Raw genomic sequence first — 17,298 nt, 5'->3', positions numbered from 1 at the left:
CATGCAACTAGTATATATATATATACACACACACACACACACTCTCTCTCTCTCTCTCTGATATACGCGTGTATACACGTATATCAAATGTATATACATGTATACATAAGACGGGCAACTTATTGTTTCCATTTTTATTCTGGACCGAGTCAGCCCAATACAAGGCATGACCCAACCCAGACAGCAACATAACAAAGGGGTAATACCCCCATAATCTTCCCATTTGACGCCAAACACCCCCTTACCCCTTTTTCTCTCTTCCTCTCAGCCCGGACCCTAGCCGCCATGACCCATATCCGTCTCTCTCTGCGTCATCATGCCAAAAAGGGCTATGGCACAGTGTGCATTTTGCTTTACACAGTATTGTTCGACCATTTGAGGTAATACAATTAATGCATTACTCTCTCTCCGTCAATACACCACCAAACAAGGTATTAATTCGATTTTTTCTATTTCTTTTCTGCATTTTAAACGGTCAAACACTGAAATTCCTTAATGGTTCTTGTTTGTTTGCGATTTTAAATCTTGAGTTTTTATTGGTTCATGAAGACCCTTTTGAGATCGGTCTCTGTTGGTCGAAATCCGACCTTTGATATGTTATTGACCTACGATTCAAAGATGTAAGGAGGAAATCCCAATTTTGGGGATTTATCCCACATCGATCAATTTAGGGTTTTGAGAGTTTTGGGGATTCTATAAATACAGCCCTAATTTTCACTATTTGAGACACCTTGCATCTGATATTCACTTGCAAAAACTGAATACTTAGGTTTTTAGCATTATTTCCTTAAATTCTTCAATTTTTCGGTTTGAGTTTAAAATTTTGTTTCTTTGTTTGTGTGGTCTTGCTATGTGATTCTGATTTTTTGGGGGAACAACCAAAGTCTTCAAGTTGGAATCTGGACCTACGCTGCACTTAAGAAAGGTAATCTTCCTTCTCTTTTATTCTTTCTGCATTTTCTTGTTTCTTTACTTGTTATGTGTTATGTGTTTAGCTTAAGCATGTTGATTAGTTTAAGTTGGTAGGATAATCTGTTTATGTATTAGTTTTGGACTTGTTTAGCTCTTATGTAATTTACTAGCCATGCTCTTTTTATGCTAGATCAGTAGTTAAAGCATGTTGATATGTTAGTAAATTAGTTAAATAATGTCAGTTATGTAGTTAAGCCTATCTTATGTGATTTATGTAGTTTTATGCATGGGAATGACTTAGTTTAACCTGAAACGTATGAGCAAGGTCTGTTGAGCATGGTTTAGGTGTTAGTTTAGCTTGTTTTAATTGAATATGTCTTAAGTATTATGTTGGTCTGGTCTATTTAAGGTAGGCATGTATGGTATGTTAGTTTAGTTGATTTATGTGTTGTTCTGGTTAGAATAGATTAGTTAACTGCTGTGTAGTAAGATCTAAGTATTATTGATCCTGAATCAGGCTGTTATGTGTATCTTAGTCTATTTTCTGCCTGCCACTTTCCCAAGCATATGATATAATCCTGTTTAGAATCTTGTTAGCTCATTTATTGTGCTAAATATAGAAATATAGTTTTGGTTAAATGATAAAGAGATGCTATAAATAACTCAAGTATGCTGTTGTTAAGTGCCTGTTTGGACTCTCCTTTGCCAAGCTGACTATGTTTGAATGTGTAATCCCTGCCTTATAACACTACCAATTAGTCTGAACCTCATCATGCTTGTTTTGTTGACTTAAGCACTACCAAGAAAGCCATGGTTGATCCTTGCATATTAGCTAAAACATGGGTTGCGTAGTTCTCTACTATGGCACTGGTTTAATGTCACACTTTGCTATGGTCTAGAAATATGAAAAGCATGTTAATATGGTTAGTTTCCCTGTGATTGGCTATCTTGTTGCCTGTTTATGCTTAATTTTCACTAATGTGTATTGTAACTGCTCAACCTGATGTGAACATGCTATGCAGTACATAAGCTCATATATTTGCTTACCCTGCTATCTGACTTAGACTAATGTATAAGCTGGAATGGACATTTAAAGCATGCCTATACTTGTTTAAGTCATCTTCAAGGTTATTTATGGCTTATGGTGTGTAATATGCTAGAGTAATTTCTCTGAGATATGTTGTTTGAACCCATTATTGCTTGCAAAGTGCGTGGTTGACTCTAGGACAGCACCTTTATGCCTGCTAAACTTAAAACTGCACCTTTTGAGGCTGAAATGTCATGTGACTTGAGTGATTAAAGTAACCAAGACCTTTGTATGCTCCCTTAAATGACTCTGTTTAAACCATGTGGCCTATGTTATCAACTTCTTGTTTGTTTTAGTATCTATAATCTCAGAATATTTTTCTTTTTTGGTCAAAAGCTTTTAAATTCAATCCTGGCTATTTAAAACTGTGTTGTCATTCTGTTGAAGCTTGTGATCAATAGTTGAAACTCTTTATTGAGGAAACATGCAGTTGTGTGTTGTCTGGTCATTTTTACTAAGTTTGGGTCTGTTTGTGCTCATCTGAGAATATCAGTTGACCTGGATGAGTGCATACTCTTGTGGAATAATTGTTTTAAATCTGTATAAAGGAGATAGTAGATGTGTCTCACTAGTATGCCTAAAGAGAATGTCACAGTCCTGTTTACATGATCAAATGCTGATTGTTTTATGCTCAAAGTTGTTCATGGCTGTTAGCTAGAACACTGTCTGTTTGCATCCCACTCTGTATAACTGTTAAAAAGGATTTAACATGAGCAAGGAAACATGTAGAAGGGTCTGTTTATATTTATGTGGAAACTATCCCATGTTTGTGACTTTGTATGTGTGTTTGCCCTGTTTGTGTCTGTCAAAAAATGGAGAAATGAGTGTAAAATTCATGGGATTAAATATAGTATGAATCTAAGTATGGAAACCTCCTCATATTAAGAATGACAAGTAGCATGTGTGTTGGTGTTTTGAATTTTCTCTTTTGGGGGTGAAAAAATTGATGTCCTATTTTGCACCTTAGGCCACTCTAGTTCTAATAAATTTTAGGACTCATATATTATGCATATTAATCTTATGTGCCTCGTATTGCTTTTTGTTTGCTTCTGTCCACATGAAATCTTAAGTGGTGAGTGCCTTCAGCATGTTTGTCCTGTTGTTCTTCCCTCAACTTTGTTGATTTTCTGCATGATATACCAAGTAATGTACTAGGTATACATGGTATATTTATTTCTATACATTCCCAAATGTGTAAAAGTAAGTATATTTGGTATTCATCGTGTGTATCACCCTTACAAATCTAGTAGTATTGACTGACATTATGTCCTCTGGGGCCTTTTGGGCTGTTTACTTTTCATCTAATTATTGGGCCTTCTTTATATATTAAGCTTGATCTATATTAGACTTCGTTTGGGTTTTGATTTCTTTGTCATTGTATATTTTGGGTCCTGATTGTCTCCTTTTTATATTGTGTTGTCACTTGGTGACTTATCTGCTCAACTCGTATGCTTGTTTATTCTTAAAAATAAATTATTTATGCCTAGCATAAGTGCTTCGATGTATACTAATCCTTAATATGCTCCATGCAAACCACTTTTGGGTCATTCTGGCCGTCTCTTGCATTAAAGTTGGTTGAGCCAAAGGCCCAACACCATTTGTTTGATCGAGTATGGGTGATATGAAAGGGAAGCAAATATATTGAAGGCCCGGTCATGGGTGAAATAACTCGAAGGCCCAACTATGGGTGGAAAAAGTAACTGGCGGGCTTAGGTAGGCCTACCAGCCTAAACTCCTCTTTATTTTTGATTCATATGTGTAAAATTGTATTTGTAAAAAACGCTTGAAATTATTGGAACCCATACGTATGTTAGGACTTAGGAAATGCCTAGTAATTTAGGTAAGTCGCTACAAACATGATTTTCCAAATTCGGTTAACGAACGTCCTTTAAACTTAATGGTTCAGAACTGTTCTTTCAAAATGTCGTGGTTGAAGAAACAATAAAGAAATGAGGATTTACTTAAACTAAATGGTTTTTAAGTCTAAAGATAACAAAGTGAATGCTTCTTTTAAAATGATCAAATAATCATTTCACCTTAAAAAAGGAAATTGTTCTGTATTCGTTTCTGGCAAAAAATGGGCTTCAAGAAGTATGCTCTGGAACTGAGAAATGACTTTCAAATCTGAATATTATGGACTTTGATGTGAGAAATTGGACCGTTGGAACTTGGATACCTATTTCTGAAAAAATGAGATTCTGGTCCTGGAAGCCCAAAAGTTGCATTTGGACCGAAAATGATTTAAAAAAAAAAAAGGCAAACTTATGCAAATGACTACCTTATTGTAGCTTCTTACCATTTGTAGCTATCCTTTTAAATATTAGCATTTGTAGTTACATTTTAGCAAAATAGTATATGTTTTCGCTTGTATTTGTTGCCAACAAATACATGAGAACATGAAAAAAAAAAACAGGATTTTTGATTTTAGCCTTTAACGGTGGAGCTATTAAATTAGATATTAATATATTTTTATGATGTATTTTAGTGATTTTTTTTTTGCTTTGATGTATTTCAGTGATTTTTTTGTTTTTTGCTATAATGTATTTTCGTGTCTTTTTTTTTTTTTAATGTATTTCATTGATTATTTTTTTTAATGTATTTTACTGATTATTTTTTTTTTGATGTATTTCAGTGGTTTTTTTTTTGATGTATTTCAAATACATTGTGTACATTTCAACTACATATGAAGTCAAATATATTCAAGTTTTCATGTATGTGAATGGATTTTAACAAATACATTCAGATACAAGAGAAAAAAATTCAAATGCATGACAAATACATTCAAAAACAGTGTGTTTGGTTATTAACAAAATACACTCAAAAAATTCAAAGACAAATACATTCAAACATAGTGTGAGATGTAGATTTTTGAATGTATTTGTATTTAGCTTTTAACAAATACACACGGTTAGATCTGAGACACTATCACCACCAAAAACCCTAATCTCTCCACCACCATCAAAATCCTAATCTGAGACACCACCACCACCAAAAATCCAAATCTGAGACACCACCACCACAAAAAAATCCCTAATCTTTCCACCACCAGTAAAATCCTAATCTCTCCACCTCCACGTCATCTTCTCCGCCGCTATCTCAAAACCAGTGCCATTACCGCCACCACCAACAATACAAACGGCCAGATCTGTGCCATCGTCTCACCGGATAGAGTGAAAAGAGAGAGAGAGAGAGAGAGGGGTGAGCACAGAGGGAGAAGAGAGAGAGAGGGTTGAGCATAGTGGGAGAAGAGAGAGAGGCGCGACCATGGTGTGGTGGTCGAGAGAAGGGAAGAGAGATTTTTTAGGGTTTTGAGAAATAAAAAATCTGAAATGAATAGTGATTGGGAAAAAAGAAAGATATACGTGTTTGAGTATGTATTTTTTATATCCATTTGTAATTTAGAAAAGTTAATTAGCTACTAAATTAATTAAATAAAAGGGTAGATAATATTAATAATTAGGTCTTAAAAGAAGCTACAATGAGTAAAAATTCCAAAATAAAATAAAATGGAACTGCTCTATTGGATCAGATTTGAGACTCAGTTGGATTTGGACGTGAAGTATGGACGGATTCTACACAGGGATGGCAGTGGTGCGGTGCGGGTGTGGTGCGGGTTTTGTCTAAACCTGCAAAATTGTAACCCGCCCCGCCCCGTACAACCTCTAAACCCGCAGAAACCTGCCCGGCCCACACCCACAAAATACTCTTTCTTACTCTTTGTTTTTTGTTTACTGTGTTCCGTTTGAGGATTGGATTTTTGAAGAGAACCATACGGACAACTAATTGGATGTTCCAACAAAGGAAAAGGTTTTACAAGAATTATTTCTTGTGTTATTAAAATACATGATGTGGTCACTTATTTAGCCATAGAACAAGCTAAAACGTTAGGACATTTTGATATGATCAGATTTGTGCCATATAACAAGCTAAAACGTTAGGACATATTGAAGGAATATTAACTGAGCACTTATACTTCAAATCATATACTGAACAAATCATAAGTCCATAGAAGCCTAAAAATGGGCTCGAATACATTTTCTTTTTATAAGTCTACCAGAATACACTTTTATAAGACACGAAGGAAGATAATTCAAGCTATATATGCAAAATGGTTCCCTAGCTTAGAAGTTGTATCTAGGGAAATGTATCAAGAGCCTTAAGTAGCGAGAACCATACACAAATACACATTACTCGGAAAAACATATTATATAGATGTTTACAACAATATCAATGACATTGACAGACCCAAATTTAGATCTATGTCAAACTACAGCCTGCATCATCAAATATGTTCCTATCCTATTGAGGATCACAATTTGGCAGTTACAACTTCAATTACAATCGTTGTTTCACGCGTCGACCATGGACATCACCACCATCAAGTGTTCTGCCTATATGTGTCCGCTTGCTTATGCCAGGAGCCTTGTAGTTTATATATCTCATTCTTGACTGACATGTTAATTGTTTCCCATGGTTTCCCCATTCTGTGTCTGAGAAAGTTAAGTAGATACCTATTTTTTCCATTCTTGTGTTATTTGAAACTGTGAAGCAATCCATGCGTTTAAACTGAATATTCATTTCTCTCTACTATGTGCACTATGGTGCCAATGTCTGATTGTATAGCTTATTTGATCTTAAGTAATGGTTTAACTAATCTTATCCAAATTTGATATCTGTATGAGATAGGAATCATCCTGGGTATAAGTAAAGGGTAAAAATCTGGTCAACTAATTAAAATGTGAGCTCTAGAACATGTGTTAAGGCTGGATAGATAGACAGAAAATATACATTAGGTCCTCAGAACAGGGAAGGCATACAGTTAATATACACCTAATATACATTTGATATACACATCGTATATCTTGGGGTATATCATGCATATGGGTGGAACAGGCTAGCAATGCATAAGTCCTACATATTAAGTACATAAAAAGGGAGGAGGGAAATCTTATTAAGCCTCAATTTCAACATATTGTTCATCTTAGAGTCCTAGATGGGCCTGGCTCAATTCAATTTTTAGTAAGGAAGAAAGGAGACTTAGGTACTTTTCTTCTTATATTTGGTCTTGGGCTGCAAAGGCCCAATCTTGTATATTTGCGTGTATACACTGTTTCTGCTTATGAATTGTATATGTGTATATATATATATATATATATATATATATATATATATATATATATATATATATATACTTATGTGTGTGATATGTTCAGTAAATCAAAAACTAACCGGGTCCCTTTTCTTTTTCCTCTCCTCCACTGCATGGCCACTTGGGCCGAGTCCAGCCAACTGAACCCACGGAACTCCCTTTGCTTTGTCTCGGGATTGACTCAATCAATGAGAACCACAATGAAATGCTTCTGGCATGCCAAAGCAAGGTATGCGATCGATTCTCTTTCCTAAAGTCAAATGCTACTGTACTAAATATTAGTCTGATATTCTAATATGTTGACTTGCACCCAGGCCTAGCTCTCTGTGGTGGGGCGATCTCGCTAGGTGAGATAATGAGACCAAAGCATGAAAAATCGTCTGCCTGCATAGAAGTTAATATATAAATGCATAGAAGGCCCAGTCATGGGTGAAAATGGCCAACTAGGGGCTTGGTACGCCCTTACGCTTCCCTTCTCTTTTATTTTGTACATTTTCTTTCATGTGTAAAGTTAGGTTGTATTTGAAATTCCTTGTAAGAACTCATAAATATTTATTGAAATCCTTATGTATGAACTAGTCGTCTTAGGACAATGGTGGTACGCCGTTTATATTAACCTTAAGTCCCCCAAATTGTTTAAAAAGAAAACTGAGCTCAATCTGACGATTTTCTTAAAAATGGAATAGATAATTGATAGAACCATTTGTAAAAGGCAAAAAGATTTTAAGGGCGAAAACGCTGTTTTTCCTCTAAATCAGATCGCTAAATAAATTGGGCTAAGCCCAGCAACCAGAAAGGAAGCCTGCATTCAGAAAAGGGCCCTTTAGAAAATCATTAAACCATTTTGGGCCAAGCCCACAAAAATAGTTAAGATAATTTCAGATGATTTTCAGAAAAGAAAAAAGAGATTTTTACCTATTAAAGCAATTAGTAAACTTTATTTACAAGAATAACATATCTTTTAAAAGTAACAAATATAGCATATTCTATAACTAAAGTAGCATTTTGAGAAAAAAAATAAAATGATAATAAATCCCATTCAAATGTCATCTCCATTAATTAAGGGGTCTATCTCCATTAATGCATTTTTATTGCATTTTTTCTTTTTTCTCTCTTCCATATTTTCTCTCTCCCTCATAATTTTTTGATATTGTTTCTTCAACTTTTTTATGTTGATAGATTTAAAAAAAATACAATTAATATAGTTCAAATATATATATATATATATTACTATTTTATATTATGTTAATATTTTATTAATATTATAAATATACATAGATTGTTTATGCACACACACGCTATATATATATAAGAGCATTTGTGGAGAAGCAAAGACATCATCAACATTACCTCTCAAGAAAAAACTCCATATTCCGCTTCTCTTTCATCAAATGCCTCAATCCCCTTTTGGCAAAGTGACAACCATCAACGGATTATTAAGAACAAAGGTTAAGAGAAAGAGATGAACAGTATAACAAGATTCATGACTGTACAGAGTTTAGATTATTAAAAAAATGGGTTTTGGGGGGGGGGGGGGGGGGGGGGGGAATGGGAGATAGACAGAAACTTAGAAATATAACTGCTTGATAAGAGGACTTTTAGGAGTGAAAAAGTACTAAGTAGGATTGTTTAAATAATTGATAAAAACCAAATCATATTTGTTACTAATTTCTTTGAAATTCTAAATATGAAGAACTAGAATTAGACTCAATAATAAGACAAAAAGAGTTAATGGAATCTAGTGCATCTAGTTCTAGTTCATTCCAAAGAACAACTCCTGAACAATACATAGTTTTATTCTTGTTTCTAATGTTATTATTCTTAGGTTGATAGTAGGCTCTTCTATTTTCTTATGTTTTTCCTCTTTATTTATTTTTGTTTCAATTTTTTTTCTATACACATTATACATCCTTCTATATAACAATTTTACATTTAGCTCTTTTTTCTCCACTAGGGTACCATTTACAAAAGAAACATGAATTACTATCTAATTCTTTATTTTTTTTCGAACTCATGATTACAGTCTTTAGATATATTTGCTAGATTATCTACATGTATTGATCTAAATCTAATTTTTCTAATCCTATTTCATTAATTAAATCTTCTGCTTCTGAGTCTGATGAGTCTGCTTTGATTTTTTCCTCAGTATCTACACTTACTATGAAATATATACTTTCTATGTCTGACATGTATTCATCTACATTTATTAAAGTTTCTTGAAAATCTTCAATCAGTTGTGAATTTCTTGTCTTATTATTTATTCTTTTTGGACATGTATTTGCTAAGTGTTCTATACTTCCACAAGTAAAACATTCCAGTCTATTTTTATAATTTCTTTTGATTCTATATTTTCTTACATGTCTATTTATGTCTAAATAAGGCTTTCTAGCTGCTGACTTTCTGAGATAATATTTCTTTTTATCATATCGAGTATAATTTCTATTATATTGAGTTCTATACTTTCTATGCTTCTTCCTTTTATAATTGTCTTTATCATAGCTCCGAGCAGTGTAAACCACACTTTTACAGAAATTCATTTCATTTTGTTTTAATTGTTTGTATTTGTATATGTATAAATTTTTCTTGCAGTATATCCATTATATGTTGTATTATGTGTCCTATTGACTATTTTAAATTAGGATTTTGTACTACTTCATCTCTGTTATTCCATATGTCTTCTATTCCTCTTCCTAAGGCTTCGGGTAATTTATTAAATAATTTTTTACCTAACTCTTGATACCCTCCCCAGACCCCAAGATGTGGGATTTCACTGGGCTGTTGTTGTTGTTGTAGTACAATAGTAAAAATAATCATTCAATTTTTTTTTAATATGAAACCAAGTACTATACTTAAATGTTCTAGTTTTATTACTGCATTTCTTTGTAATACTAGTAATTCACTATTTGGGTCTTCGCTTGTTATTAAAGTATGTATTTTGTTGGTAAAGTTATATGGATCTGCTCCCATGGATACTAAGTGTTGAAATTCCATTGGGAAATTTTCCTTGTATGCTTCCCATAAAGCCTTTATTGATTCTCCTAAAAATGTCTCTAAATATTTATACATTTGTTTTTTACATCTGTGTCATTATAAGTTTTTATGTAGTCTGCTACTACTATTCCTTTCCAAAGGTCTATTCTTCTTTCCATCTATGTGGATCATGAGCCGCTATGTTTAATATTTTACCTTTATTACCTCCTTCTTGGAGAGTAATATGTTCTTCAATAGGCATTCTTTTTCCTGATTGTTTTACATTTTCTATGGGTTCTCCTATTGTTCTAAAAACTCTTCTTCTAGTTACATTTCCTATACTTGTGTCTACTGTGTATTGTTCAGGAGTTGTTCTTTGGAATGGACTAGAACTAAATGCACTAGATTCCATTAACTCATTTTGGCTTAGTATTGAGTCTAATTCTAGTTCTTCATCACTCTCTTGTATGTCTCTTAATATTTTATCAAATTCGTCCAATTTCTTTTGGGACATACTTTCTACTCTATATCCCCAATTATCAGTTCTAAATTCACATATTTTAAAATGACTTATTACTTCTTTTAATACTAGATTTCCTAAATTACATCATTTACATTTAAAATTTTTATTTTTTTGTCTTTCTTATAGATTTATTTTGCTTTTTCTATGGCTATATCTACTTCAAAATCTTCTTGTATTAGTTCTATATTCATGAAATTTGATTCAGTAGTTTCATTTTCTTCTAAACTACTTTCTTGTTCTATGCCTCTGTGTGGTGTGTGACTATAATTGGTAAATCTTATTGATGTCTCTCCTTTAGAGTTAGTGTACATTAGGTGAGACTCTGGCTGCAGAATCTTTTTCCTATTAAAGTCCTCTAAATTCCATTCTAACCCTGCATATTCTTCAGGATTTATTTTTATGGGTTTTATTAATTTTATTCCTCTATTTCCCATTACTTCTACTACATCTTCTACCTTAATTTTAAATTTTGTATTACCATTGTTGGTCGTCTACACACATTAATAAATTATTACCGTCACACATTTCTTCATATCCTTTCGTCTGTATTCCTATTTTAATGTGTTTTCCAAATTCTGCTAAATTCATTATAAAGTCTGGGCTAATATAAACAATTTCTCCATTATTTGTCATATCTACCTCTGTTATTCCTATTATTGACTTCTTCATGTTTGACCACCTATCATCGTAGATTACTATTAATACTTTAGATCTAAGGTTTTTTCTAGTTAATCCTTTTAATCCTATTACTATTAATCCCATATGCATTAAGCTTTTTCTGGTATTTTTTATTTGTCTTACAGCCTCTGGTTCATTAAATTTATAGTTGTAACTTTAGTTCCTATGGCTAATAACTGTTCTTCTCTATAATGTCTATATAATTTTGCAGTACTTGAGAGCTGTCTTATACTGTATAAAGCCTTTAGATTTAATAGTTTTAATTAATTTTGTTGGAAAATTTGTATATCTCTACCTATGTCTATTACTTCGCTTAGCTGTTGATTATTTTCTTCTGGTCTTCTTCTATTTAAAATTCTTTATAACAAATTATTACCTATTCTATTATCAGAAAAACTTACTCTTGGTCTTTCTTGTCTTTCTGATCCTCCTTCGTTTCTCGATCTAATTGGAAAAAGGTCCATTTTTGTGGTTTTCTGGTTATTTTATCCTTTTCTCTCTGAGGTGTTATTTCTACCTTTTTACCTTTTTAATTGTTCTATTAATTCGTCTACTTCTTTATGCTTTGGGGTTTCTATATGAATTTTCTCTTTTTGATGTTCTTTTATCAATTCTAACTTTGGTAAGACTATTTTGTCTAATTTCGTATTTATTTCTAATAATAATGAAATTATAGCAATATTCGGTCTTAGTATTATTTGATCAGATTTAGCGTTAGGTATATATTCTATATAGTCTTGTCGTAAAGGCAGAAATTTTTCTATTAATTTTGAAGCTACTACTTGTACTAGGTCCACCCATGAAAGAGAGATTTCTTTTAACTCTTCTATTGTCTTTTTTAAGTCCTTAATGTCACTGGTTAAAACTTCTACATGTTGTGTTATTTGGGTTACTATCTGGATTGTCTTTATTTCTATTTCATTTGGCTTTTTTGTAATAGCTTTGACTAATTTTTCTATTTCGGTTTTTGTAGGTATCTTTTCTAACTTAAATTTATTATTTAAAAACTGAACTTTTCTATCAAGTTCTGATTCTTGTGATTTTAAGAAATCAAAATTCTATTCTAATTTTTCTAACATTTTCTTCTGTTTAATTTGTGACGATTCTACTACGTCTAATATTCTAATTATATCTTTATTATTTGCCTGAGACTTTTCGCTAATGTTTATGATCAAGTCTATTAATGTATTAAATTGTTTGTCTTCACTATGTAAAATATATTTTACGTTACTAAAATTACACTTTATAATGCTCTGATCTTTTAATATTCAGTATTTCTTTTCTGGATGTATTCTTAAGTCTAAATATTCTAATTTTTTTAATGTATCTATTTTGTCTGACTTTGTTTATTATCCTAATGGAATTCTTATCTTACAAACTTTCTTTTGATGCTTTATCCTTTGCGTAAATTGTTCTATGTTGTTTCTTATGCCTTGTAATTCTCAAATTACTGCAAATATAATTTCTTGGTTAATAAAACTTTGTAAAAATCTATTTTCTATTATTGATGACAGTGCTTCTATATATATTACTTCTAAGTATGGGCTTAAAGCGTTTTCTACCTCTCTTAATTCTCGTCTTCTTTCTGTATCCCTATATAAATACCAACAGTTAATAGCTATTTGTCTAGCAAAAGGCTGTGTTTTCATGTATAGGGGACTAGTACGGTTTGAATCGTCTTTGTCTTTGTTTGTGAGAGGATTCTGTAGATCTTATGTATCCTAGTAGTCTATATTCTAACCCTAATATTATATCTATTAATTCGTGTAATCTTGGCCGATTTTCTTTAGAATTACTTAATCTGATATATTCTGGGTATAACCTATTTAATTTTTTTTAACCTCTAAAGAATGATCTTGCATATATTAACCTAAAGGAATAAACTTCACTTTCCTTTCTATATATCTAATATATTCTTCTACTCTAAATATTTCATCGTTTGTAAACTGTTTTTCCGAGAGTAGATTATTCCTAAAACTTAGAATGTCTGTGTTAGTTTCTAGAGCTTCTCGGTGTACTGTTTCTAGGTAATTAACTTAATTAGTAAGAAATCTTCTTATTCTTCTAGTTTTTCCTAGTTTTTGTCGGGTAAGGTGTATCATACGATAATGGAAACTTATGCATTTACTAAAACTATGTTGTCTCATAGAAATTTGTCTAATAGTAGTTGATGGTCTTTGTTGTCTAGCAGTGAAAGGTCGTGTCATAAAATATAGTCTTAAGGTCCAAAAATCTTCTTGCTGTGATACCGAAATGAGAGGGGGGGGGGGGGGGGTGATATTTTTTAGATATTTTAGAATTTCAAAGAAATTAGTAACAAATATGATTTGGTTTATATCAAATGTTTAAACAATCCTACTCGGTACTTCCTCAATCCTAGAAGTCCTCTTACCAAGCAGTTATATTTCTAAGTTTCTGTTTATCTCCCATTTTTTACGTTTTTTTTTAATAATCTGGACTCTGTCCAGTCATGAATCTTGTTACACTGTTCATCTCTTTCTCTTAACCTTTGTTTTAATAACCTTCTTCTTTAACCACATCCGGGACACGGCCAACAATCCTTTATCATTTTTGGAAATTTTAACGGCCTCTTAGCACCTAGGAAATCGAGTTTATTAACAAATTAAGAGAATAACCATATACTAAGAGTAACAGATTCATAATGACGAGTAATTACTTAAAACATAATATTTATATAAACATGGACATAATTTACATAATAGGGAGAATAGTACAGAAATATAGTTAATAAAACCTACATGACTCGAAGATAGAGGGAGGTTTCCCTTTCGGGGAACACCAAAAACTACTTTACACTAGGAGAAAATTATTGAAAATTAATACTATTTTACAATAGAAGTTTATATTACAGGAGTTTTGGACTGAAAAGGGGATTGAGGCATTTGATAAAAGAAAAGAGGAATATGGAGTTTTTTCTTGAGAGGTGTTGTTGATGATGTCTTTGCTTCTCCACAAATGCTCTTATTTATAGGCGTCTGACGGACTTCAACTTCGGACTTCAAAATAATAAAGAATCTTTTGAGTTCAGCCGAGTGCTCTTTGGGTCTCATCGTCACGTGAAACTTTTCAAAAGAAACTTTATATTATTGTCCTTCTGTTGATCTGTCCCTCACTGTGGCTACTTTATTCAACCTTACTTTAATAAAGTTACTTTATCTGAAATGTCTTCTAGCCATTGTTGCTTTTTTCAACGAATCTTTTTTCCTGTAACGAGCCATTTGGTCGTTATTGTATATTAGACACTTTTGACCCTTTCCCGAGCTTGGTCAGCTCACTTTTGATTCGAGAGGACCGTTGACACGCTTCCCGAGGTATTTAGATTTGATTCGGGTGGCTTTTGTGAAAATTAGGCTTAAAGCGAAAAATGATTGACTCAAAGTTAACTTCTGGGTAAACAGACCTTTTTCGAAAATCCGTTGATTCCGAGAGGTCTGGATGGTCATTTAGAACTTGTGTGCATATTTGGTTCGGTTCCCAATGCATTCGGGTGCATTTTGAGACTTGGGTTGGAAAGTTAATTTTGAGGTATGGGGGCTTGACTCGGTCAACGAGACCTCCAATGGGAATTCCGAGGTCATGAGTGCATCAATAGCACGTTTTTTTGTATCTGTATATTTGGTTGTATAATTTGGATTCCGTATAATAGTCAAGTTTCGCGGTTAAAATAGCGAAAACAGGAAACTGGTTTCCGGTGTACCAGTTACTGGTGTCGATTGCAGCGGCACCAGTACCACTATAGAGGCACCGATGGGGCGGTAAAGATGCCGCTGGAGCGAAGATCCTGCCAAATTTCCTTAGCCGCTGGGGCAGTCAGTATGAGCGCTAGAGCGGTGACGCGACCGCTGAAGCGGTGCCACTGAACTAGAAGGGTTTTATAAAACCCTTAGTCCTTCTCATAAGTTCCATATTAGTTGAGAGCAATATTGAAGGCGTATTGGAGCTCTAAAAGGCCATTTTCTTCCCAGAGTAAGTGCCTTGGCCCTATATCTTGTTATTATAGTCTCCTAAACATGATTCTAACCTAGTAAAAACTAGAAAGAATTAAAGAGGGTTTTCATGGGCTTTGGAGAAAAAGTGTTAAAAACGAAATTAATGAGTAAATGCAGTTTAATGATGAAATTGTTGATGCTTATGATGGATTATCATGTTTCCATGCTTAGTACCCAATAACCGATGACTATTTCAAAGAAATTCTGGAATCAAAATTAGGGTTCTTAGACCCAAATTTGTCATATAAAAAGAATTTTGAGGGTTGGTTAAGCATTCCTTTGATTTTTAATGATGGGTCTGGGTTAATTGGTGTTGAAATGTTATTTTGATCATAAAATTCCGTTTTGCCCTTAAGTCCCATTTTTCTAAATTAAAGAGCGGGTTTGGCCCGAATAAAATATAACCAATATGGATGTTGGTCTTCTCGTATTCTTACATAGAATCTTTATTTGATCAGAGTTTTATTGTGTGGAGACTCACCGTAAGGGCAAGGAATTAGCTTGTGGTCCGTGATTTGCTGTTCGGCATTCCAGGTAGGTTATGGCTTACCTTTGTGGTGAGACTTCGAGTGGTGAAGCGTATATTTAGATAATATTGCCGGAGATTCATGTAAATTCGGGTATGGAGTTTGGGTTGGATGTTACCTTAGGTTTGGTATTGCTTGTGACTTGTTTGATCGGGCTCGTGGCCTATAGACCCCATAGGACCTTGTTTGGTACGTTATGTATAAATTGGTGGATTGTTTGTGAATTGGGAGTCAAACGGAAGAACGAAATTACTTGATATTGATATAAGTACTTAGTGTACATCTTGTTATTAGTATAGAAATCTTGGGGTATTTGATCCTCATTGTTATGGAAATTGGAGATTCATTATGATTACTCGGTGGATCATTGTTGATGATATTGGTGCGCTTTTTATGGCACAGTTGTGTATCATTGTGATATTGATGCACTATGTTTTGCACGGCTTGAACTTGATATTATTCACGGATTGTACTTGCATGGTCCCATAGTCATACTTATATTCATAGCATATAGATTATTGAGTCATCCTAGGCTTGTGACACGGGATGATAGGTCATTCTAGGCTGTGTGATACGGAATGACCTAGATGGAAATACTGATCATAGAAATGAGAAGGAAACATTGATGACTATGATATGGTGAGACTTGATTATTAGTAGAATTGAGAGTTATGACTCCATTGTGGTATATCTTGTTGCTTTGATGATGATATTACTTGTGCGCCCTGCGTGACAAGGTTGGTTGATATGATTCATTGACATTGTACTTGCATCATATTCATACTCCATACATTATTGCATTAGATACTGAGTTATCTCTGGGCTGTGTGCGGAGTGACCGATATTCTTCTCAGATATATTTGATATTGAGTCATCTCTCGGCTGTGTGTAGAGTGACTGATATGGAACACTAATATTATAAGACTTTTGAATATTTGGTCCTCTGAGCTGTGTGTGGAGTGACGGTGTTTGGACTTTGCGATTCCCCCATGGGTTGTGCTGCCGAGGCGTGGAGGTATTCCGCCGTCGAAGTATAAGAGTACAGGCATTGCATTGCATCGCATTGCATTCATACCTCATATTTCATGGCTTGATTATACTTCTTGGTTGATTATGACTTGGTTATGGTGTTGGTTATGTTTCTTGGCTGTTTATGAGTTAGACTATGGTGGTTGGATCGTACTAGTAGACTTGTTTGATATATGTAAACAGTTGGGACAATTGAGATTAGTTGGTATAACATAAGGTAGTATATGAACGGTGATTATGTGGAAAAGCATGACTTGTACACTATCGTTTACTTATTTTCTTTTACCTTATTGTCTTTATATACGTCGACTAGTCTTAGTCGGCCTATGATACCTATCAGTACCGTTGTTTTGTACTGACCTATGCTTGCTGCATTCTTTTATGGATGCACAGTATTAGACAGGTCCACTCTT

The 17,298-nt window shown here is 33.5% G+C and overlaps 1 long non-coding RNA gene across 4 annotated transcripts; it reads left to right on the top strand.

Moving 5' to 3' along the window:
• Nucleotides 1–209: 209 nt before the first annotated feature.
• Nucleotides 210–7,719, top strand: LOC132630647 (uncharacterized). 4 transcript variants are annotated; one of them, XR_009578648.1, is made up of 4 exons: nt 438–925; nt 3,571–3,712; nt 7,285–7,377; nt 7,463–7,719. It is a non-coding gene; the product is annotated as an uncharacterized LOC132630647 (long non-coding RNA). The 4 variants fall into 4 exon arrangements; XR_009578646.1 differs by lacking the exons at nt 7,285–7,377; nt 7,463–7,719 and adding an exon at nt 210–431 and having other exon boundaries at nt 885–925; nt 3,571–3,843; XR_009578647.1 differs by lacking the exons at nt 7,285–7,377; nt 7,463–7,719 and adding an exon at nt 212–380 and having other exon boundaries at nt 885–925; nt 3,571–3,843.
• The last annotated feature ends 9,579 nt before the right edge of the window (nt 7,720–17,298 follow it).

The sequence above is a fragment of the Lycium barbarum genome, chromosome 3 (assembly GCF_019175385.1).
Source record: "Lycium barbarum isolate Lr01 chromosome 3, ASM1917538v2, whole genome shotgun sequence".
NCBI classification, from domain to species: Eukaryota; Viridiplantae; Streptophyta; class Magnoliopsida; order Solanales; family Solanaceae; genus Lycium; species Lycium barbarum.
This window is presented reverse-complemented; position numbering and strand designations above follow the sequence as displayed.